A 25,936-nucleotide genomic window follows, 5' to 3' on the forward strand; every position below is an offset into this window, starting at 1 on the left:
TCGTGGGCAGAGCGAGCGACTCCATCTGGCTCAGGGTGCTTGTTGCCGTAGACAGCGCCCGAAACCTGTTCGTCAGACGAAGTGGGGATGCCCCCAGATCGTCGCTCGGAAAATCTTTAACTGCCTGCCACACCTTGAACCAGCATCCCACTCAACCATGAGTGAGGGGTCATCCTCAATGCGAGCAGTACGCAGGGCAGTCACAATAGTGGACGAAAGACGGAATGGAAGGGACTTGCTGGACGTACCCTGCATCCCTACATCCAGCCTCGCCCCCCCCCCCCCCCACACACACACAACGATGCCCATTGGTAGCTGCCTAAAGCTGGGTGACAGAAGTCAGCACTGCCAGAAGCTGCGAGCGAATGGACACCAGCTCAGGTCGTATCTTAACACAGAAGACACAATCCCTGTCCATTCTTAAGTTTAAGGAACAACAGAATAAACTGTGATTTTGGATGTGTAACTCATAACTGAAACACTGTGCTCTGGACTGCTACCTAGACCTGAGCTACTGACCTGATTTCTACAGTTGTAATTAACTTCTCAAACTGAGACAAACGCCTGACACAAAACAAAAGGTGGAAATATACACTTCACAATATTTAAAATGCGAAAGTGTGGCTACTACAGACATAAATACGTAGGAAATTTAAGATTTTAAACTGAAATACACACAGCAAATAAAACTATGTAGCTTCTTGTTATTAGAAGCTCGTTGCAGCTCACAAACGTAACACTGGGCTGTAAACCGCTGCTGGCTGGGCGGTATCTGTTCACAAACTAACGAATTCTACAGCTGTAACTAAGTACTCCCACTAAACAAAATGCCTGACGGAAAACAAACGGAAGAAAAGTACACTAAACAGCGGTTAAAATGCGAAACTGCGCCATTAGGAACACAAATACTCAAGAAATTTAGGTTTTAATCCGAAATGCACACTTTCTTATTGTGTATTCTTGATACATATAGTATATTACCCATTGTTCCCTAAGACCTACTCCTAATTTCCTCAAAATTTCGAACCTCTAGTACCACTCTACACTGTCAAACTATTTTACTAGGTCGACGAATACTATGAAAGTGTTTTAATTTTTCTTAATCCTTGTTTTCTTTATAAAGCGCAACATCAGAATTGTCTTTCTGGTTCATCATTGCGAAAGTAAACTGATCGTTACATAACAACTCCTCGATTTTCTTTAGGGGGAGGTTTACTATCTTTGGCCCGAAAAAAGCATCTTCTTTGAGAATTTTTTTTTTCTCGGGATGTGTTATAGATATCAATGAATGTCCAATTTGGCCAAAATATTTATTGATATTTCCTCTACAAAGTGAAATTTTTTTGACTGGAAATGTCGAAGAGCAAAGATGGAACTGCCGTCGGAACTAAACAAAATTTCGATGTAGACCTCCACGCGTGGTATGTCACAGGTCAGCCGGCTCGTCTGAAATCAAAACTGAGTTGACGTTAGCGAAATATATAAGATTCTTTAGGAGTTGTACCTCGCTTAAGTTGTTTGGACCATAGAAAACAAAATGGCGGCCATTTTTTAGAATTCGTCGGCCAAGTAAAAATATTTATAGTTGATGGATCGGAATAAAAGTGCTACAACTCCTAGACAATTTAGTTAGCTTCGTCGGAAACAAAGAATCATGCCAATCGGTTCAATAGATTTGAAGTTACCATACTGCGCGATTAAAAAAAAAAAACGTCATTTCGAGAAGAACGCATTTGAAGTTTTGACTACATGTAAATACAATATTACGAGTATGCAACGTAGGTTCAATCTGCTATTCCGGGTCCATAAACTAGTCCTCTCTCTTCCTCTTAGAGGGCGTTCTGCTCGATTTCGGCCATCCTGCGCTGCTCCAGAGCCATTCGTAAGGCCGGTGACAAGCGGTTTTCGGCCACTTGAATCCGGTGGCCGTCCGAATGCTTGGCGAACTGTGTAATGGTCTTCAGAATTGCTGAATACCCTTCGCTGAAGCTGCTCACTGCCAGGAAAGTCGCAGTCTCCACAGTCTTAGCACCAGAATGCAAATGCTTGGGGGCTATCTTCCAAACACACGCGTTCAAACTTTCATTTGAATTTTGTGTGTTTCCTCCCAAGCACTGGTATAATAACTCGTCCTCCGAAAGGAAAATCATTGGTGCGTGAAAATGGTCGAATTCAGGCGGGTACAGTTTTTTGTTCAACCGCGAATAACAAACATTTCCGTTCCGTATTCGGAAAACCGTTTCAGGGGTGGATTTTAAACACTTTTATGGATAGATTTTTTGAACCAAAAGATAGTAAACTTTCCCTTAACATGTTTCTGTTATACTTGTCAGTGACATCCATACATGAGCTGTTAATCTGATTTTATGGATCGATTTTTTGAACCGAAAGATAGTAAACTTCCACTTAACATTCTTCTATCTGTTATTCTTACTAGTGAAATCCATAAATGAGCTGTTAAGGATCGATTTTTTGAACCGAAAGATAGTAAACATCCCCTTAACATGCTCCTCTCTGTTATTCGTGTGAGTGACATCAATCCATGGGCTGTTAATCTGATTGTGTGATGGTTCTCGCACTGGTTTGGTATTATTATGTTCGAGTATGTCTTCAATATCATACGAGGGGAATTCAATAAGTAATACAAGACAATATTTTCTGTCAGTTCCTGTTGAAAAAATGCGGACTTTTTTATACTTTCATTTCGGGCCCTATAGTTTTGCCAAGTTCCGATAGGTGGCGGCGCTATACGTAGCTTTCAAATGGCATCTGTAACGGAGGTGAGTTCCAAGTAGATACCTGTCACTGAGTTTCTTTTGAAGGTAAATCGGAGCATCGCAGATAGTCTTAGGCATTTCCAGAATGTCTACGGAGACCTGGAAATGTGCAAAAGCACGGTGAGTCGTTGGGCGGAGCGTATGTTATCATCGCAACAAGATCCATCTCCCGCCTGTTGCCCGGACACATAACAACTGTGACTCTTGCAATGCTAGAATGTCAGGACGTTCTCATTCCAGGTGAAACAAACGAACTTCTTCTTCTTCCTGACAAAGCAATGTCTCACACAAGTCTGCGCATCCGGGAGGGGCTCACGAAACTTCATTGGACTGTTCTTCTTGGTTCACCCTACAGCCTGGATCTCGCTCCTTCCGTCTTCCACCTGTTTGCTCCAATGAAGGACGCACTCCACGAGAAGCAGTACGTGGCTGATGTGGAGGTTTCTGATGCTGCCAGACGTCGGGCCAGATGTCGACCAGTGGAGTGGTAGCATGCAGGCGTACAGGTCCTGCCAGTAAGTTGGCGCAAGGCTATCGCATAGAACAAAGATTATGTTGAAAAATAGGGCTCTGTAGCCAAAAGACTGAGAAATAATATGTTGTATTGGAATCCTGAATAAAAGCAACTTACTTTCGGAAAAATAATGTGTTGCATTACTTAGTGAACGACCCTCGTAGACTCTACGCACGAACTTCAATAATCGTTTGGATGCCGCTTCTCCCACTGATTTTAGAAATTCCACAGCAATGTTTTCTATCCTCTCTGCTTTATCTGACAGCCTTATTTCAAAGGTTCTGTTAGTGTTGGACCCCCCTATGTCTCCTATAACAAACCCCTTCCTATTTCTGTTACATTATTAGACAATTCTGCCCCCTTACAGAGGCCTCTTGGCCTCTTTCCACCGCGACCCTCTCCCCTCTGCATTTGTCCCTGGAACTCCCATTGCAGTCTTATTGTTGGCGCTCTTACTGTTAATTTCCCCGATGGTTGTTTTGAGTTTCCAGTATGCTGAAATCAGTTCTTCTGATGACCATTTCACTTTCAATTTCTTCATACTTTTCCTGCAGCCATTTAGTCTTGGCTTCCATGCACTATCCATTTATTTTACTTCAGTGACTTATATTGCTGTATTTAAAGAAAACGAAGCACCACAGACGTATCACCGAAGAAATTTATTTCAAACGAGTAGTTGCAGCACAATAGTTGCGCCATCTTCAGGTTCACTATAAACCAAAAGAGTACTTTTGTCCCATGGCTCATGTATCGCAGGACACATATAATACTAATTGTCATGGATTGCATACATCAGGAATGTGTAGTCTATTCTATGCTACATGGTGTAAGGAACGAAACTACTCTTTCGGTTTATAATGGAACTGAAGATGGCGTAAATGTTGCGCCGAAACTAGGCGTTTCAAGTAAATTTCATTGATGATAAGGCTGTGTTGTTTCACTTTCTTTATTTATATCCTCAGACGGTGTCCCACATCCGAGACAATGGACTTCAAATATTATTTTATCTTTTTTTTCTTCAACATTTTTGCACTTCCTTCTGTCGTCGACCAATTGGAGTATTTCTTCTGTTACCTAACGTTCATCCGCAGTTACTTACTTTTTACCTATATTTGTGTGTCCAGCTTCTGCTATTACCCTGTTTAGAGACATCCACTCGCCTTCAACTGGACCATCTAGCGTGTTACTCACTATGGCAGTACCTACAGCCTTAGAAAAATTCAAACTCTTTTTATTATTCCTCTCCACTTCAGCATCCCAGTTCTTTTCACATTCATTCTTCCCATTTTTCTATACATTCCAGTCTTCCCTTCCTAATTACTAAATTTTCATCTGAGTCTACAATACACATGTTCCTGGGTATGCCTTACAACCGAGCATCTCATTTCGGAATCTCTGCCTGACCATGATGTAATCCAAGTGGAATGACCTTGTGTTTCCAGCCATTTTCCAAATATACCTCCTCCTGTTGTGGTTTTTGACAGACTATGTGTTATTAACAGCTGAAATGTATTACAGAACCGAGTTAGTCTTGCCGATCCTTCATTCCTACTACCAAGCCCATATTATCTCGTTGTTATGTCTTCTATTCCTTCCACTACTTCTGCCTTCTACTCCCCGGGAATTATTACATTGTTACCTACCTTCTTTAGATACTGCATTACTAGTTCAATATTCTCATGAACTTTCTGTATAACTTCATCTTCTGCTTGTGGCCTAGGCATGTATACCTGAACTACTGTTCTCGGTGTTGGTTTGCTGTCGATTCTGAAGAGAAGAATCGTATTGCTGAACTGTTCACATCAGCCCACTCTCTGCTCTACATTCGTACATATAACAAACGCTACGCTTGTTGCACAATTTTCTGATGTTATTTGTTTCACCTTATATCTGTCTGACAATAAATTCTAACCTTCTTTCCATTCCACTTCACTAAGCCAGCTGTATCCGGAAGAACCATCGTATTCTGTTTTTATATTTTCTAGATTCCATATGACATTCGTACGTCTGACATTCCACTCTTCCATCCATCGAACGACGCTGTCGTTTTCTCATAGTCACCTCCCCCATTGCTGTCCCTTACTGGAAACTAATCTGTAATGTTTTGCCACTGGAGAGAAGATCATGACACTTCCTCAGTTACTGTCCACATATTTTGTGTACATGCATTGTGTATCTCTTGCGCAGTGATTTCCATTGCCTTCTGCATCGTCATGCCATTTATCATTGCTCATTCTTCTGAGTTTGAGAGACAATTTCCCAACTCATAGGTGAAAGTTTGCCCTGAAACTCTCTCTGCTCCTTCTGCCTCTTTGACAAGGCCGTTGACAGTACGAGGGTGATTCCTAGAAAAGGAGGTTTACAAGCGCCATTTCTCATGTCTTTTTCCCTAGATTTATGTATTACCTGTCTTCGAACCTGGCACAAAGGACGCTTTGATTGCAGGTCACAAACGCTACCCCTAGATCGCTGGTGATTTGTATCACTTGAACACTGTTGGGAACCACCTGCAACCCACCAAGCTTGATGTCTTTCTAGATGGCGATGCCATCTTCCAGCAGGATAACTGTCGGTGTCACAAGGCCAGAATAGTGCTACAGTGGCTTGAGGAGCATGACAGTGAACTCACGTAGACGTCTTGGCCACCAAGTTTGCCTAATCTTAACCGGAAAGATCTGGGTCACTCAGGAATGGGAATTGTGTACCTGTTCCTCCGGTCTCTGGAAATCTTCCAAGGAGTTGTCGAAACCATGCTATGCAGAATCGCTGCGGATTGCGTTCCAAATGTGAATCAACATGTTACTAAGCTGCTGGTCATAATTTCATGTTTGCAATTTTAAAGTATAGTGGAATACACGCTGTTGTGAACGTTTGTGACAAGATTAAACTGTGCCCCAGACTACACATGTAACTGTCACAGATGTTCATTAAATGTATTCGCAATTGCGAAAAATTACAACTATCAGCTGTAGAATGAGATGACTACAATGAAATTTCCATCAGATTGTTCCTATGAATCCGAGCCTGGCAATTGCTGTTGATGTGGCCACCCACTTCATACATCGTAGCGCCTACTGCATCGGCAACCCTCTTTACGTCCAACCAACACTGGATGCCTGGATCACAGGGCATATATTCACCAGGAAAATCTATATCGTCTCTGTTGCCAACACAAATATTTACAGGTGGCCACAACACAACACCAGGTCTCCACCAATGGCTGCCAGGGACCGCTAGCCATGTAGCTGACATGTGCGAGAATTACTACGCAGTCAACTTAACAGCTCGTGCATCCACGGTGCTGACAAGAATAATATGCAGAAGAATGGATAAGAAAAGTGAGAATCTGCTACATGACGATCAGTTTGGCTTTATGAAAAGTGGAGGCGCCAGAGGCATAGTTCTAACGTCATGGTTGATAAGTGGAAGCAAGACAGAAAAAGGTTCAACACACGACCACAGGATTTGTCGACCTGAAAAAAGCGTTCGACTACGTAAAATGGCGCTAGATGTTGGAAATTATATTAAAAATAGGGGATAAGCTGTAGGGGAAGATGGATAATATACACTATGTATAAGAATCAAAGGGGAGCAGTAAGTGTGGGACACCAAGAATTAAATGCTCGAATTAGAAAGGGTTTAAGACAGGGATGTAATCTTCCGCCTGTATTGTTCAATCTATACGTCGAAGAACCTATGACTGAAATAAAAGGAAGGTTGAAGAGTGACATTAAATTTCAAAGTGAAAGGATATCAATGATAATATTCGCTGATGACATTGCTATCCTCAGTGAAAGTGAAGAATAATTGCTTGATCTGTTGAAGGGATGAACAGGCTAATGAGTACAGATTATCGATTGAGAGTAAATCGAAGAAAGACGAAAGTAATGAGAATCAGAAGAAATGAGAATATCGAGAAACTTAAAATTAGAATTGGGGATCACAAAGATAGATGAAGGAATTCTGCTGTGTAGGTAGCAAAAAAGCCTATGACGGAGAGAACAAGGAGGACATAAAAGGCAGATTAATACTATCAAAAAACGCAGTTCTGGTCAAGAGAAGTCTACTAGTATCAAACATGGGCCTTAATTTGAGGAAGACATTTCTGATACTGTAGTCTGGTGCACAGCATTGTATGGTAGTGAAATATCGACAGTGGAAATACCGGAACAGAAGTGACTTGTGGAATTTGAGATGTGGTGCTACGCAACAATGCTGAAAATTAGTTCGCCTGATAAGGTACCGGTAAGGAAGGAGTGGGTTCTCTGTAGAATCAGCGAGGAAAGGAATACATGCAAAACACTACTAAGGAGGCGGGACAGGATAGTAGAACAAGTGTTACGACATTACGGAATAACAAGCGTAAAGGGAGCTGTAGAGGGTACAAATTGTAGAGGTAGGCAGAGATAGTAATACATTCTGCAAGTAATTGATGGCGTAGCGTCCCCAGTCAGAAGGATTAGTAAAAAAACTGCTACTAGGAAGTGAGCAGGTTCTTTCGCATAATTTCTGTAGTACCTTACAGGTATTTCGTCTGGTTTAAATGCCTTTCCATTACTAAGCTATTGAAATTGCCATTTCGCTGTTCGTATAATAATTGAAATAACAGATGACATCAAGGTCTGCCACACCCAAACGGATTCGGAAGACCGAATTCAGTACTTCGGCGTTCTCTAAATCATCTTCCGATTCGGTGTTAGTATGATTACTGAGCGACGGAACAGATGATTTTGATTTGCTTACAGATTACATAAGACAAAGTTCTTAGCGTATTTAGTCAGCTCGGTTGCCAAAATTTTATTTCCGATCCACTGAACGCTTCTCTCATTGCTATAGTTACACTAATTATTCCTTCGCTCAGCTTTTGTTTGTCAGCTATACTGTAACTTCAATTAAATTTGTGATGCTGCTTTTGCAGCAGCTTTGTAACACAGTGGATCTTTTCCTTCCCTCAAAATCTTGCTTGGAACATAATTGTCTAAAACATATTGAACGATGCTTTCAAATTTTTTCCTTTTGTGTTCCACACCTTCATCCACAGAGAGAGAAATAGATACTGTTTGTCTGCTGTCACTCTTCTAACCATAATTATTTTCTTACCTTATTCAACATTCCTTACAACAATAGTAGTTACTGATGCTATCACAACATCATGATAACACTACGTTAACTGATTCGCAAAGTTCAATTTTATTAATTTTTAGGGAGGTCTGAGACATTATCCTCACGCGTTGGCTTTCTATCTGGCAGAAATAATTTTCAGGCAAGACATTCAGAATAATGCCTCACGAATTTCTGTCCCTTGCATCAATTTTGATCGCATGACTCTAACATTCTGTAACTGGCTAATTGTAGCCTTCCTTTATTACAATAGCGTGATTAGGAAACTTACGGTACTGTGCAAGTTCTCTCTGAAACGCTCTGTCACTATAGCTTGTGATGCAAGGGATCTATAAAACCAAAAGATAACAATGTTTGACCCAGTTCAGTGCTTAATATCACATTTATAATTAGTAATAACCTCACTAACACTACTAAAAACCTTTCTGTAATAAATACACCACCACTGCTGCTGTCTACCTAACACATGCGAAACATAATTGAATCTGTACTCAGAAATCTGTTGCGACTCACCTGCTCTTTCCATCATCTTTACACCTTCTTTCTTTCTTGGGACATTTATCCCGATTCAACGCAGGGTGGGAGTGACAGAGAGTGGGCGAATGCCCTTCCTGCCGCCACCCTGAACCCCCCAGGACGGAATTAGTGTACCCCAGCAGTCTGTGTCTAGTGGAAGCCATGGAAGAGTGCAAACATTTTCAAATATTGGCGAGTCGTTTAACTGTGGCGAAACGTGGGGACCAGCCCAGTATTCACCTAGTGGGATGTGGAAAACTGCCTAAAAACCACATCCAGGCTGGCCGGCATACTGGCCCTTGTCATTAATCCGCTGGGCGGATTCGATCCAAGGCCGGCGCGGCTACCCGAGTCTACGAATCAGCGCATTAGCTCGGCTACCCTGGTGGGTCCTTTCAATCAACTTTATACTGAAGTGACAAAAATCATGGGAGACCTCCTAAAATAGTGTCGGGCCTCCTTGAGCTTGGCGTAGAGCATGGACTCAACAAGTCATTGGAAGCCCCCTGCAAAAATACTGAGCCACGCTGCCTCGATAGCCGACCATAATTGCGGAAGAGTGGCTAGCGCAGGATTTTTTACACAAACGGACCTCTCGATTATGTCTCATAAATGTTCGACAGGACTCGTCGGGCGATCTGGTCGGCCTCATCATTCGCTCTAATTGTCCTGAACGTTCTTCAAGCCAAATGCGAAGAATTGTGGCCCGGTGATATGGCGCATTGTCATCCATAAATATTCCATCGTTGTTTGATAACACGAAGACCACGAATGGTTGCAAAGAGGACTCATTCCATTCCATGTTCACGTATCCCACAACATTATGGAGCCGCCACCAGCTAGCATAGTGCCTTGTTGAAAACTTGGGTCCGTTGATTCGTGTAGTCCGTGCCACTCTCGAACCCAACCATAAGCTCTTATCAACGGAAATCGTAACTCATCTGACAGGCCACAGTTTTCCAGTCGCCTAGAATCAACCTTCGTCGTATACCCCATATTGATCTCTGAGGTTATTTCACACAGTGTTGCTTGTCTGTTAACACTGACAGCTCTATGGATATGTCACTGCTCTCGGTCGTGAAGTGAAGGCCATCGGCCACCATGTTGTCCGTGGCGAGAGGTAATGCTTGACATTTTGTACTCTCGGCACTCTCTTCACACTGCGTATCTTGGAATACTGAATTCCCTAACGATTTCCGAAATGGAATGTGCCATGCGTCTAGCTCCAACTACCATTACACGTTGAAAGTCTGTTAATTCCCCTCGTGTGGCCATAATCACGTCGGAAACCTATTCACATGAATCGCTTGCGTACAAGTGAGTGCTCCATCAATGCACTGCCGTTCTGTTCGTTCATGGTAGTGCCGACACGGTAGCTCAGCGTGTTCTGTCAGAGTGTTAGCTGCCCTCTGTAATAAAAAAAACTGAGTGAATGGATTAATAACGAACTTCATCGAACGTCAGGTGACGTCCGCCACGAACAATTGAAACGAACAATTACGAACAAAATGATATTGAAAAAAAAAAAAGTGGTCAGCGCGACAGAATGTCAATCCTAAGGTCCCGGGTTCGATTCCCGGCTGGGTCGCAAATTTTTACCGCTCAGGGACTGGGTGTTGTGTTGTTCTAATCATCACCATTTCATCCCCATCGACGCGCAAGTCGCCGAAGTGGCGTCAAATCGAAAGCCTTGCACCCAGCGAGCGGTCTACCCGACGGGAGGCCCTCATTACATGACATTTACATTACTGCCCTTTTATATCTTGTATACGCGATACTACCGCTATCTGAAAACGTGCCTTTCGCTATCTCATGACTTTTGTCGCCTCATTGTATGTTCCAAATACTATAAGTGATACCAACCTTAGCATTGATGCTCCTGCAGTTTACTAATAACTCATTAGTCTTTTCTATTTCAGATCAGCGAAGACGAACGTTCGCTGAGAATAAAGTAGTTGGTTCGCGAGTACTCTCTTCCTGCGTCTATTACAAGCCCAACCTGTTGAGGCGATAGCGGAGGTCTAGAAATTCGCACGGGATACCATCGCCATCTACTACCCTCGTTTACATCTTCCGGTCTTCTCCAACCCAGAGAACCACAGCTGACTCTGGGTACGATGCTACAAATGATGAGCTGAGTTTAGACATCTCTTACGATGCTAGCTGACGTCATTCGTGCCGACGTGAACCATGGTTTGCAGCCAGTGCAGGCACTAGGGCTAAACTTCACGGGAAGCATAAATGTGCACTCTGGGATCTTTTCGCGGCATGCTTGCTGTTTCCCTACGGCGCCCCATTACTCGCCTAATGTTCGAGACCAATTCACTAGCATACCGGCTCTCTGCGCTTGTCTGAACTGGTCAGGGAAATAGGAGAGGCATGCACTGCTGGCTCACCTCTGTTAACAAGGGGCGGTATCTCACACCTGTTGCTAAAGTTGGTGGCGCACTAATGTGGCCACGGCCACGACCAGACATACGGCAGGTCGGATGCGGTCAAGTTTACATGGAAGGTGAACGTGCAACGCGATCGGATACGACTGCGGCCAGCCGTCAGTTTGGCTAGTATTTGGTGATGCGAGCTGCCTCCGGCCAGTGACCCGCTGCGGCCAAAGCAGTGTGCAGCCATACGAAGCAGCGCGGACGCTTGACTGATAGCCTGCTGCCTGCCGTCGATGCTGTAACAGCTGTGTTTATTATTTTTTTTACATTTGATTATTTGATCATTGCTGCATTTATGTCATTAGTGACATCGCTACGAATAAATTTATTATACAGCTTAGTGAGAGCTATGTTTTGTGAGACTTGTCATCTCAAGAACATACAGATAAAACCTGAAGAGAAAACGTGGGAGGAATAATACCACAGGAACAAAAGAATGGTTCAAATGGCTCTGAGCACTATGTGACTTAACATCTGAGATCATCAGTCCCCTAAAACTTAGAACTACACTCCTGGAAATTGAAATAAGAACACCGTGAATTCATTGTCCCAGGAAGGGGAAACTTTATTGACACATTCCTGGGGTCAGATACATCACATGATCACACTGACAGAACCACAGGCACATAGACACAGGCAACAGAGCATGCACAATGTCGGCACTAGTACAGCGTATATCCACCTTTCGCAGCAATGCAGGCTGCTATTCTCCCATGGAGACGATCGTAGAGATGCTGGATGTAGTCCTGTGGAACGGCTTGCCATGCCATTTCCACCTGGCGCCTCAGTTGGACCAGCGTTCGTGCTGGACGTGCAGACCGCGTGAGACGACGCTTCATCCAGTCCCAAACATGCTCAATGGGGGACAGATCCGGAGATCTTGCTGGCCAGGGTAGTTGACTTACACCTTCTAGAGCACGTTGGGTGGCACGGGATACATGCGGACGTGCATTGTCCTGTTGGAACAGCAAGTTCCCTTGCCGGTCTAGGAATGGTAGAACGATGGGTTCGATGACGGTTTGGATGTACCGTGCACTATTCAGTGTCCCCTCGACGATCACCAGTGGTGTACGGCCAGTGTAGGAGATCGCTCCCCACACCATGATGCCGGGTGTTGGCCCTTTGTGCCTCGGTCGTATGCAGTCCTGATTGTGGCGCTCACCTGCACGGCGCCAAACACGCATACGACCATCATTGGCACCAAGGCAGAAGCGACTCTCATCGCTGAAGACGACACGCCTCCATTCGTCCCTCCATTCACGCCTGTCGCGACACCACTGGAGGCGGGCTGCACGGTGTTGGGGCGTGAGCGGAAGACGGCCTAACGGTGTGCGGGACCGTAGCCCAGCTTCATGGAGACGGTTGCGAATGGTCCTCGCCGATACCCCAGGAGCAACAGTGTCCCTAATTTGCTGGGAAGTGGCGGTGCGGTCCCCTACGGCACTGCGTAGGATCCTACGGTCTTGGCGTGCATCCGTGCGTCGCTGCGGTCCGGTCCCAGGTCGACGGGCACGTGCACCTTCCGCCGACCACTGGCGACAACGTGTTGAGCAATTCGGCGGTACGTCCACCCGGCCTCCCGCATGCCCACTATACGCCCTCGCTCAAAGTCCGTCAACTGCACATACGGTTCACGTCCACGCTGTCGCGGCATGCTACCAGTGTTAAAGACTGCGATGGAGCTCCGTATGCCACGGCAAACTGGCTGACACTGACGGCGGCGGTGCACAAATGCTGCGCAGCTAGCGCCATTCGACGGCCAACACCGCGGTTCCTGGTGTGTCCGCTGTGCCGTGCGTGTGATCATTGCTTGTACAGCCCTCTCGCAGTGTCCGGAGCAAGTATGGTGGGTCTGACACACCGGTGTCAATGTGTTCTTTTTTCCATTTCCAGGAGTGTACTTAAACCTAACTAACCTAAGGACATCACACACATCCATGCCCGAGGCAGGATTCGAACCTGCCACCGTAGCGGTCGCGCGGTTCCAGACTGTAGCGTCTAGAACCGCTCGGCAATTCCGGCCGGCACCACAGGAACAAAACACACTGTATATGTTCTTTTATGACCGTATCTTATCAACACAACGTGCACATTCAGTTCAGAGAACGTAGTTACAATTGCCATGGCAGAGTGACGTCATGTACAATATAATAGTTGAATACGTTTCTGTAGCGCGAATTCCCAAGACTGCAGGAGCCTACAAGTGCGAGAATTATTGCACAATCAGGTTAACAGCTCATGCACCGAAGTTGCTGACAAAAATAATATACAGAAGAATGGAAAAGAAATTTGAGGATGTGTTAGATGACGACCAGTTTGGCTTTAGGACAGGCAAAGCCACCAGGGAGACAGTTCTGTCGTTGCGGTTAACAGTGAAAGCAAGAGTGGAGAAAAATCAAGACACGTTCATAGGATTTGTCAACCTCGAGAAAGCGTTCGATAATATGAGACGGCGCAAGATATTGGAAGCCCTGAGAAAGACAAGGTTAAGCTGTAGGGAAAGACGGGTAACACACAATATGTACAGGAACCAACAGACAGCAATAAACTGGAAAACTAAGAACGAAGTGGACGTATCAAAAAGGGTGTGAGACAGTGATTAGTTTTTCATCCCTGCTGCTCGGTCTATACTTCGATGATGCAATAATGGGAATAAAAGAAAATTCCAGAGTAGGATTAAAATTCAGGGTGAAAGGATATCAGTGACAAGATTCGCTGATGACATTGCTATCCTCAGTGAAAGTGAAGAACTATAGGGTCTGTTTAATGGGATGAAGAGTATAATAAGTTCATAATACCAATCAGGAATAAACTGAAGAAAGGGGAAAGTAATGAGAAGTAGCAAAAATGAGAAAACGAGAAACTTAACATCATAATAAAGTTAGTGTCATTGCAACGTAGGATGAATCCATCATTTTCTTTTTACGTTTCGCCTCAGGATTCCACAAGCCGTAACTACTTCCGGAGAGCCGCGAGGGATTAGCCGAGCGGTCTAAGGCGTTGCAGTCATGGACTGTGCGGCTGGTCCCGGCGGAGGTTCGAGTCCTCCCTCGGGCATGGATGTGTGTGTTTGTCCTTAGGATAATTTAGGTTAAGTAGTGTGTAAGCTTAGGGACTGATGACCATAAGATTTCACACACATTTGAACACACACATTACTTCCGGAGACTCCATCCTGCGACTGACAAGTGGACCGTACGAATTCCGCCTAACTAATTTGATTGATATTGACAAGGTGTGGTGGGGAACGGTTAGTACTATCACTCATTAATTTATGTGGTATATATCTCTCAATTTCTGCCGGTACTATCTCTTTGATTCGATTCCCAGCGGGGTCAGGGATTTTCTCTGCCTCGTGATGCACTGGGTGTTGTGTGATGTTTAAGTAGTTCTAAGTTCTAGGGGACTAATGACCATAGATGTTAAGTCCCATAGTTCTCAGAGCCATTTGAACCATTTTTATCTCTTTGAAATGATTCCACAACTTTTCTACGCTTACGTGATCAGATCGGAAGGAGTGCAGACTGTCTCTTAAAAACACGTTAAGAGCATTTTTATCAGCTTTTTTTAATTAGATATACTTTGCGTTTCTTTAAATCGATGAGAGGACGTTGGTACGGTCTCCTTGAGAACTGCAGGCAGTCAACTGCAAGCCGTGCCGTAGCCCAGTATCGCAGCTTTCGCCACTGGTGCCCCAGTGTCGCTCCAACTTTGAACAGCAGCCTGAAGCGTATCGATACATATTCTAGCTATTTGTGAACAGTGGTCAATTCTCCTTATGTCCGCACACAACAAGCACAGTCCCTAGCCAGCCATTACGGTGTAAGATACTTTATAAGATCTCAAAAAAGCAGACAGAGAGAAAGAACGAAGTGTGTTCAGCAAGAGATAAAAGTATCTGACTGTCATTGCTGAAGTTGGGATGCATACAAAATAAAATGGAGAAAAATGATATCAAAGGTGTTATCAAAATCTTCTCTACAAAGTTATGACTCTAGACTAAGATCGCAAAATCCTCAAACTCTTTTAAAATAAAAGTAAATTAAACAGCTGAAAACACACGCATTAACCAAGTACTTTCACTTGAAAGTCAGCTTATGTCAGCTTACAGAAAAGCTAATGCACGGGGGAAACTATGCATACACTTAGAAACTGTAATTATGTAATTAAATACTATTTACTACATATAAGCATACAGATAACATTAGCTTCTTGATAGAAACTTGTGAGTAAGCACTAAAGTAAAACCGTACAAGCACAAACATCTGCTGCTGCTGGCCGTTGCTCCAGCCAGGTTGGCTGCAGGTCTACTACACCAATTCGCAGGTCTAACTTCTTCTGTTGTTTATAAATGACGTGACGTTTCGGAATGTATTCTTTTTTCGTTAGTTTCGAGACTGAATTTTACGATTCCGAAGTACGTCAGGTTTTCTCACAGAAAGTGGAAACTTCAAACTTTCAAAAGAAAACTTTGTTCTAATAAGATTTCTATTTGTCAAGGGAGTGGTATATATTCTCTAGAGAGACAAAATAAAAGTGTGAAGCACAAATAAATATGAAAGCAAGGAAAATCTACAGTCGTGTTTTTCCCGATGGCTTGCAGCTCTGCTGGATGGTTAAATAATAATCCTCTTGCATAAACTATTCCGGTGGTAAAGGTGACCTCCATTCGGATCGTCAAGCGACGTCTCATCAGGAGAATGTAGTCATCGGGAAAGACAAAACTGACAGTCTACCGATCGGTGCGTGGAATATTAGATCTCTAATCAGGCCAATGGGTTAGAACACTTTGGAAGCGAAATTGATAATTTAAAGTTGGATATAATGGGGCTTACGTACGTTTGGTGGCAGGATGGAGCTTTTATCAGGTGACTACAGGATAATAAATACAAAATCAAATATGGATAACGCAATACTAAGTCTGACAATGAGTAAGAAAGTAGGAATGCGGGTAAGTACTACGAACAGCACAGCGAACACGTAACATATCCAAGATAGACACTCATCACATTAGTACAAGTTTCTATGCCAAGTAGCTCCTCAGACGGCGAAGAGATTAAAAAAGTGTGATGAATTAAAAGAAATTTAACTGTGATGGGGAACTGGAATTCGGTAGTAGGAAGAGAAAGAGAAAGAAAAACAATAGGAGAATATGCACTGGGGGGGGGGGGGGGGGTGTGGAATGAAAGAGTATTCTGCCTGGTAGAATTCTGTGCAGAGCATAATTGTATCTTCGCTAACAGAACACCTAGTTTAAAGATCATGAAAGAAGGTCATACACGTGGGTGGGACCTGGAAACACGGAAATGTTGCTGATTGATTGGTTATGTTTTGGTAAGAAAGAAATATCGGGAGTAGATTTTGAACTGTAAGACATTTATAGGGACAGATGTGGACTCTGACCACAATTTACTGGTTATGAATTGTAGATTAGAACTGAAAATGAGCTCAAAGAACCACAAGTTCCTGAGAATTACAGAGGGAGCATTAGGCAACGACTGATTGAAACAGGGGAAGGAAATACCGTAGAAGGCGGATGCTTATTTTTGACAAATGGAACAGTGAAGGCAGCAAAGGATCAAACAGGTAAAAGGACAGAACTTAGTAGAAATCCTTCGATATCAAAGGACAAATTGCATATAACTGACGAAAGGAGAAAATATAAAAATCCAGCAAATGAAACTGTCGAAAGGGAATACATCTAAAAAGAATGTTACGGACAGGAAGTGCAAAAAGGCTAGAGGACAAATGAAGGGCTGATTTCAATAGTGGTACAAGTCCACTTTTGTTCATTCTCAGATATAGAGTCCTAAAGTCAAATATGCGCTGAAAAATCTGCATTTGAGATACCATAAATATTCAAGCATATGGCTTCTTGCTAGAGATGAACCTTGTTTGGAGCATTAATGTCAGGAGCGTTATAGACAGAAAAGTGGAGTAATGGACTTGTACCACTATTGAAATAAACCCTTCACATGTAAGCATACGTAACTAGACAGATAATCTCTGCAGGAAAATTATAGAGAAACAGCTGTATGAATATCAAGAACTCAGATGGAAAACCAGTGCTAAGTAAAGTACGGAAAGGTGAAAGGCGGAAGAAGTATATAAAGGGGCCGTATAAGGGAAATGAACTTGAAGGCAATATCATAGATATGGAAGAGGACGTAGCTGAAGATGAGATGCAAGATATATTACTGCAAGAAGAACTGAACATAGCACTGAATACTTTAGGCACAACAATGGCCCTGGAGTAGAAGACAATCTCTCAGAACCACTGACATACTTGAAGAGCCAGCGTAATAAAATTGCTCCAAATTGTTAAAAGTCTTTCAACAGCCAAGACCGCATAAAATATTTTTTTCCATTTAAGACAACCGATTTCAATAGACTATGCTGTCATCTACAGGTATTAAAATCTTTTATTTGTAACAAGAAATATGTATATGGAGATAGCCTGTTGCACAAGGTGCTTCATGTTTTTAGTTATTTTAGCGTTGACAGACCCTTTATAAAGTGTTATTTTTATCCTCTAGCTATCTTGTGCATGAGGTCAGCGTGAAATGAACATGTTTTACAACAAAAGATTTTAAGACCTGAAGATCACAGCACATAGTCTGTCGTAACGGTTGTTTCAAATAAAAGAAATATTTTATGCGATCTTGGCTGTTGAATGGTTTTTAACAATTAAACAGATTGCCCTTCAGTTCTCTTAAAATGAGAAAATTGAATAAAACCGTTCCACCTGGCATGCAAGGTGTATGAGACAGGCGAAGTACACCATGCTTCAAGAAGTATCTAGTAAGTCCAATGCAAAGGAAAACAGGTGCTGATAGTTGTGAATATTAACGAAGTATCAGTTTAAGAAGTCGTGGTTTCAAAATATTAACTCAAATTGTGTGCAGAATAATGAAAAGACTAGTAATAGCCTACCTCGGGGTAGATGAGTTTGGATTTCAGAGAAATGTAGCAACACGCGATGCAGTATTGACCCTAAGATTTATCTTAGAAGATAGGTTAAGGAAAGGTAAACGTACGTTTATAGCTTTTGTAGAGTTGGGTAAAGCTTGTGACAGCCTCGACTGCAATACACTCCTTAAAACTCGGAAGGTATCAGACGTAAAATACAGGGAGCGAAAGGTTATTTACAATTTGTACGGAAATCAGAACGCAGCAATAAGCGTCGAGAGGCATGAAAGGGAAGCAGTGGCTGAGAAGGGAGTGAGACAAGTTTGTAGCCTATCGCCGATGTTATTCGCTCTGTACACTGAGCAAGCGCAAAAGTAAACCAGAGAAAACTGTGGAGAAGGAATTAAATACGTTGAAGTTTCCGGATGACATTGTAATTCTAACCGAAAAAGACTTGGAAGAGCAGTTGAGGAGGATATACGAGGAACTTTAAGACGGGCAAAACAAGGGTAATGGAATGTAGTCGAAATAAATCACCCAATATTGAGGGAACTAGATTAGGAAACGAGACCTTAAAAGTCGCCAGTTACAATATTATCCGTCGTTACCACGAGGGCAAATCGCTAATAATTTTCCTCCGTCGAAAATAATTTAAAGTTTCGCCGTGATCGTGAGCTAATGTGAAGGAACTGGGCTATGTTTCTTTACCTAAAATAATATGTTTTGACAGGGAGCAGTAGTTACATGATCGGAAATCGAAACAATTTTATGGTGGTTGTAAAGTAAAACTCATTTTACGTAAATCAAAAACAGTTGACAGGCTACTTTTGCGAAATGATTCCAAGTAAATAAATCTTAAATCAAGGAAACTCCCTGCTGTATGAACCTTCCCTTGATACTGAAATCTGTTTTCAAATTCGACACGAAACGATAGTGTAACCTAGCAAGTATTTATAAAGCAGGTAGTGATAAACAACACACGTAAAAGCTTAAAAGGTCTTAGCAACAAACTGTCTTCCACTAACGTGCACGGTCTGTATTAAAGCAAAATGGTTAATGTTCATTATACAGTATCACCTTGTAATAGAGGAGAACAGATACACTCCTGGAAATGGAAAAAAGAACACATTGACACCGGTGTGTCAGACCCACCATACTTTCTCCGGACACTGCGAGAGGGCTGTACAAGCAATGATCACACGCACGGCACAGCGGACACACCAGGAACCGCGGTGTTGGCCGTCGAATGGCGCTAGCTGCGCAGCATTTGTGCACCGCCGCCGTCAGTGTCAGCCAGTTTGCCGTGGCATACGGAGCTCCATCGCAGTCTTTAACACTGGTAGCATGCCGCGACAGCGTGGACTTGAACCGTATGTGCAGTTGACGGACTTTGAGCGAGGGCGTATAGTGGGCATGCGGGAGGCCGGGTGGACGTACCGCCGAATTGCTCAACACGTGGGGCATGAGGTCTCCACAGTACATCGATGTTGTCGCCAGTGGTCGGCGGAAGGTGCACGTGCCCGTCGACCTGGGACCGGACCGCAGCGACGCACGGATGCACGCCAAGACCGTAGGATCCTACGCAGTGCCGTAGGGGACCGCATCGCCACTTCCCAGCAAATTAGGGACACTGTTGCTCCTGGGGTATCGGCGAGGACCATTCGCAACCGTCTCCATGAAGCTGGGCTACGGTCCCGCACACCGTTAGGCCGTCTTCCGCTCACGCCCCAACATCGTGCAGCCCGCCTCCAGTGGTGTCGCGACAGGCGTGAATGGAGGGACGAATGGAGACGTGTCGTCTTCAGCGATGAGAGTCGCTTCTGCCTTGGTGCCAATGATGGTCGTATGCGTGTTTGGCGCCGTGCAGGTGAGCGCCACAATCAGGACTGCATACGACCGAGGCACACAGGGCCAACACCAGGCATCATGGTGTGGGGAGCGATCTCCTACACTGGCCGTACACCACTGGTGATCGTCGAGGGGACACTGAATAGTGCACGGTACATCCAAACCGTCATCGAACCCATCGTTCTACCATTCCTAGACCGGCAAGGGAACTTGCTGTTCCAACAGGACAATGCACGTCCGCATGTATCCCGTGCCACCCAACGTGCTCTAGAAGGTGTAAGTCAACTACCCTGGCCAGCAAGATCTCCGGATCTGTCCCCCATTGAGCATGTTTGGGACTGGATGAAGCGTCGTCTCACGCGGTCTGCACGTCCAGCACGAACGCTGGTCCAACTGAGGCGCCAGGTGGAAATGGCATGGCAAGCCGTTCCACAGGACCACATCCAGCATCTCTACGATCGTCTCCATGGGAGAATAGCAGCCTGCATTGCTGCGAAAGGAGGATATACACTGTACTAGTGCCGACATTGTGCATGCTCTGTTGCCTGTGTCTATGTGCCTGTGGTTCTGTCAGTGTGATCATGTGATGTATCTGACCCCAGGAATGTGTCAATAAAGTTTCCCCTTCCTGGGACAATGAATTCACGGTGTTCTTATTTCAATTTCCAGGAGTGTAATTTAGACGTAAGGTGGCTTCAACACTTTGTTATTCAAATGCAGCAAAATATGTACTGATGAGCCAATGATAATGGCAATTATACTGCTGAAAAATGACCTCGCCGTCGGGGAAGACATCAAGCATGGAGGGATGCTAGTAGTTCGCAGCCATCAGCATGTCTTCAGCTACCATCACAGGTTCCACGCAAGCGCCGGAGAATGTCTCCCATAGCATAAACAGCTGCCACCAGTCTTTGTCAGAGGCGCGCAGGACGTTTCGAGCTGCCATTCACCTCCATAACGACATTAGTGGAGACGACCATCTACCTAGTGTGGCAAAAGAGTGACTCACCCGAACAGACGACACGTTTCCATCGATCGACCGTCGAATCGCAGTAGTCCCGTTTCCAGTGCAATCGTAAACGACGATGTCGTTGGGTCAACATTTGAACACGTAGGGGTAGTCTGCTACGGCGCTCCACGTTCAATAATGGACGATAAACGGCGCGCTCCGACACACTCGTGCGTGCAGCAGCACTGTGCTCTTTTGCAGAAAGATCACCACCTATTCTGCTTTGCGGAGCGCACAAGATCACCGTCTTCCCTACTTCACAGAGCAGACACACCTCCGAACCCCACGTTCTTTGAAGAGTCATGAACGTCCAACCGTATAGTCCATAGTGGTAGTTTCACTGTCCTTCCGTAGATTCTCACGGCAGTAGTACATAAACATTCGACAGACTTCGCTGTCTTCAAGACAGTGTTTCACAGGCTCTACGTAATAATAAGCTGCCCTTTGTCAGAGTCGCATATCTCCATGGATTTCCCCATTTGCAGCCCATATCTTCGCTAGGGTGACCCGCCGTCCGTGTCTGCTGCTCTTACATACAGGGTTATTACAAATGAGTGAAGCGATTTCACAGCTCTACAATAACTTTATTATTTGAGATATTTTCAAAATGCTTCGCACACACGTACAATAACTCAAAAAGTTCTTTTAGGCATTCACAAATGTTCGATATGTGCCCCTTTAGTGATTCGGCAGACATCAAGCCGATAATCAAGTTCCTCCCACACTCGGCGCAGCATGTCCCCATCAATGAGTTCGAAAGCATCGTTGATGCGAGCTCGCAGTTCTGGCACGTTTCTTGGTAGAGGAGGTTTAAACACTGAATCTTTCACATAACCCCACAGAAAGAAATCGCATGGGGTTAAGTCGGCAGAGCGTGGAGGCCATTACATGAATTGCTGATCATGATCTCCACCACGACCGATCCATCGGTTTCCCAATCTCCTGTTTAAGAAATGCCGAACATCATGATGGAAGTGCGGTGGAGCACCGTCCTGTTGAAAGATGAAGTCGGCGCTGTCGGTGGCATGAGCCAATTTTCCGCGGGCTACGCGTGAAACTTGCCCGCACGCGTTCAACCGTTTCTTCGCTCACTGCAGGCCGACCCGTTGATTTCCCCTTACAGAGGCATCCAGAAGCTTTAAACTGCGCATACCATCGCCGAATGGAGTCAGCAGTTGGTGGATCTTTGTTGAACTTCGTCCTGAAGTGTCGTTGCACTGTTATGACTGACTGATGTGAGTGCATTTCAAGCACGACATACGCTTTCTCGGCTCCTGTCGCCATTTTGTCTCACTGCGCTCTCGAGCGCTCTGACGGCAGAAACCTGAAGTGCGGCTTCAGCCGAACAAAACATTATGAGTTTTTCTACGTATCTGTAGTGTGTCGTGACCATATGTCAATGAATGGAGCTGCAGTGAATTTATGAAATCGCTTCAATCATTTGTAATAACCCTGTACTTCTGTTACCGCACCATGTGCGCGCAATGCCACCAGGCGGCAACCATCGTAGCGGTGGGCAGCGGTCATAATGTTTTGGTTCATCAGTGTATATGGTTATCAAACTGTTATGCTAATTAATATGATTACTATTTATTTACAAGTGTAGCATGTAACATTTTGCACTACGTAGAGCATAGGTTCAACGTGTGGACCAGGCTCATCCAAGAATTGCGCCTGGCGGGCGCCAGGCAGTGTAGTTGGGCGCCCCGTCCACGACCGTGTGTCGCTGGTGTCGCCATAGGAGCGACAGAGAGAGCTGAGAAGCGAGTGAGAGCGCACAGCACTGCTCTGCGCTGGACTGTCCCGCGGTCAGATCAAACGCAAACAAAATAACAGAGGAAGCGCACCTCTGTAAAAGAGGCCGATGAGCGGTAAAACAAGCAAACCATTTACCGTTTGAAACGTCCCCTTAGAAAAATTTATACAAGACTGTGCTTAAACTGACACACAATGTTTTTAGCGCAACGCAATCTGACTATCAAAGATCCCTGCAAAAGAATGGCCCTGAGTAACATTAAATTATACCTTTCAGAAATCACTTACCTCACAAAAATCTTCATTACTCGAACTACTGCAATACAGCGAGCGCCACTACTGCCAGCTAAATAAAAGATTCAAACTACGGAAGGCACTAACTACTGATAGGGATAGTTACCAAATGAAAGATTTTAAAAGAGAACAAACAATGTATTTACCTTAATAGTCATAATATATATAGCAGTTCATGACAAATTACAAAACTCCGCCATCTCTCCCCTCACATCCACCACTGCTGGCGGCTCACCTCCAACTGCCCAACGCTACGCGCTGTTAACATCCAGCTGCCCCTCTACAATGGCAGACAACAATGCAAACTAGCCACAGACTGCACACAGCACAGCCAGTGATTTTCATACAGAGCGCTACGTGGCATTACCAATATAAAAATTTAAACAGCCTACTTACATAGCCCCCATGCTCCCCACAAAAAATTTTACAAAATATTTTTGGCCAGTGGCCAATAATGATTTGAAAAAATTTTTCATAATTACAATAAAAAAGATATCAAATGCACACACTTATTTATACAATGTTGGTCAAAAGCTAAAATTTTCTCACAGTCCATAAAGACAGTCCAGATTGTTCATCACAGTAAAATTTCAGTGGTTTTTTTTCAAAGTCTGAGCAGTAAAAGACAATGCACACGGAAGTAGTGGATTTCCATGCAGTCTTGAAGAAGTAGTGTTGTCCTTCCAACAGAAAGACAATGCTGACTCTTGACATGCTGACAGCTAATGGGCCACAACAGAGCAAACCCACAGCAGAGTCAGTCGAAGTTTTGAAGAATATTGGTAGGTAGGTCGTCACAGAGTAGACCCACTGTAGTCCTGGTAGAGATTACGGTATTGGTGGGCCACCAGAGACGCAGACCCACTGCAGTCCTTGTAAGAGATAATGGTACTGGTGAGTCAGGAAAGGTGTAGACCCACTGTAGTCCTTGTAGAGATGGCCAGCAGCCATCTGCTGCGGCTGTGCAGGTGCACAATCACCATCGAAGAGTCTTGCAGAGAAGATAGCAAGTCCATAAACCACCACTTGTGCATGCACAAAGTTTTTGGGAATTGTCCTTAGAACCAGCAATGCTGTTATCCAGTCCCTTGCTGAATTATTAACACATGTGCAAACACTAACAGTCCCTACTTCTCACATATTGTCCATTACTGTGACCAACAGAAACGTGTGCAGTGAAATGGAACTTACACATTAATAATATGATGAACTGGTGTCAATTACAATTTTATAACATAAGAATACAATTACAAGGTACAAAATACATCATTAAAGAACATAACAATACAGATAACATTTGTAGTAACACAGGCTTTACAAAAGAATAGAAATAAACATATACATCAGTGTTACAAAAATTATGACATAAGTACATACATAAAAGATCAGAATAACTTGCGAAACATCAACTTCACACATGAGCATTAAAACAAAACAGAATAAATAATGTCTAAGCATCTTTACAAAGTAAATAACAGAGTATTAGAAAATGTCTACAACATAGCTCTCATCAGCTAAACACATAAAGACAGGAAAAACACAAATACACAAGGGTACACAAACATATAGAGGGATGACACAAAAGGAAAGGACAGGGTTTGTTTTACTGCAGTATTTTGCATGGAGATCTCCCTTCGTTCATCATTATTCCCAAAAAGTCCTATCTAAGCCTGCTTTCTGTATTCTGTTCACATCCTCTGTCAAAATAGTTTTTCTCCACTGTACAGTATCCTTTTTTTTTTTTTTTTTTTGCCCAAACCATTTTCATATAGCTTCTCAATACATTTCTTCCAAGTCATCATAGTTAGTTTCTTATGTAGTCTACCCCTCTTAAGCTAACTTAAATCTACTGAGCTCAGATGCTAAACTAAGGGACGACGCAATGCTGCAGCATATAACAAATTAACACAAACAGCAATGCAAAAAAAAATGGAAAATTGCAAAGCAAGCTACAGTAAATCTAAATTACCAAGCAATGCAACATTACAACTAATATGAGCCAATGTGCAGTAACAAGAAAAATAAGTCAGTAGTAAAACTAGCTTAACAGAGTAACACAATTTAAAATTCAGTAGCACTATGCCTGGCAAACAGCAGCAGCAAATATAAAAAATATAAAAAATATAAAACTTATATCTATACATGACAAAGCTCAAGCAGAAAAAATATTACAGTAAAAATAACAATGCAGATAAGGGAAATGTATATTCACATCTTAATGTCTATGTAATTAAAGTGGTGCACCACAACAACTTATTGTAAAAAAAAATATTACCATGTACTTGAAAAGAAAATTATGTGTCCAGTTACTGTTACTAGTCCCTTCTTATTGTTCTTTCGTTTCCAAGTGCTCCTTTTTTAAAGAATGTGGATTACAAAATTATTATATAATAGATCTGTTGACAGAAAATGTTCACATTAGCAAATGCATTTTATTTTATAAAAGCAATGCTGCAACACAGCTGGAAACCAGATATCAAGTGAAATAAGCAACTACGAAAAGCAAAGCATAAAAATATCATTCAATAGTCATGTGACATTTCATAAGTTAGTAGAAATTCTCTCAACTCTCGTAGAAAGACGCTTGTCGTAATCAGATGTGCAGATATAAAAATATTTCTCGTCATTTCATTAGGCATTTCAGTAAATATCATAAATTACGAGCTCCACAGTATGCTTTCAACAAGGAAATGTCAATAGCGAGGATAATGGCCTCCCTAGAATTCTTAAACGTTTTGAATTTACGTGTAGT

Source organism: Schistocerca cancellata, chromosome 6 (assembly GCF_023864275.1).
Source record: "Schistocerca cancellata isolate TAMUIC-IGC-003103 chromosome 6, iqSchCanc2.1, whole genome shotgun sequence".
NCBI lineage: Eukaryota > Metazoa > Arthropoda > Insecta > Orthoptera > Acrididae > Schistocerca > Schistocerca cancellata.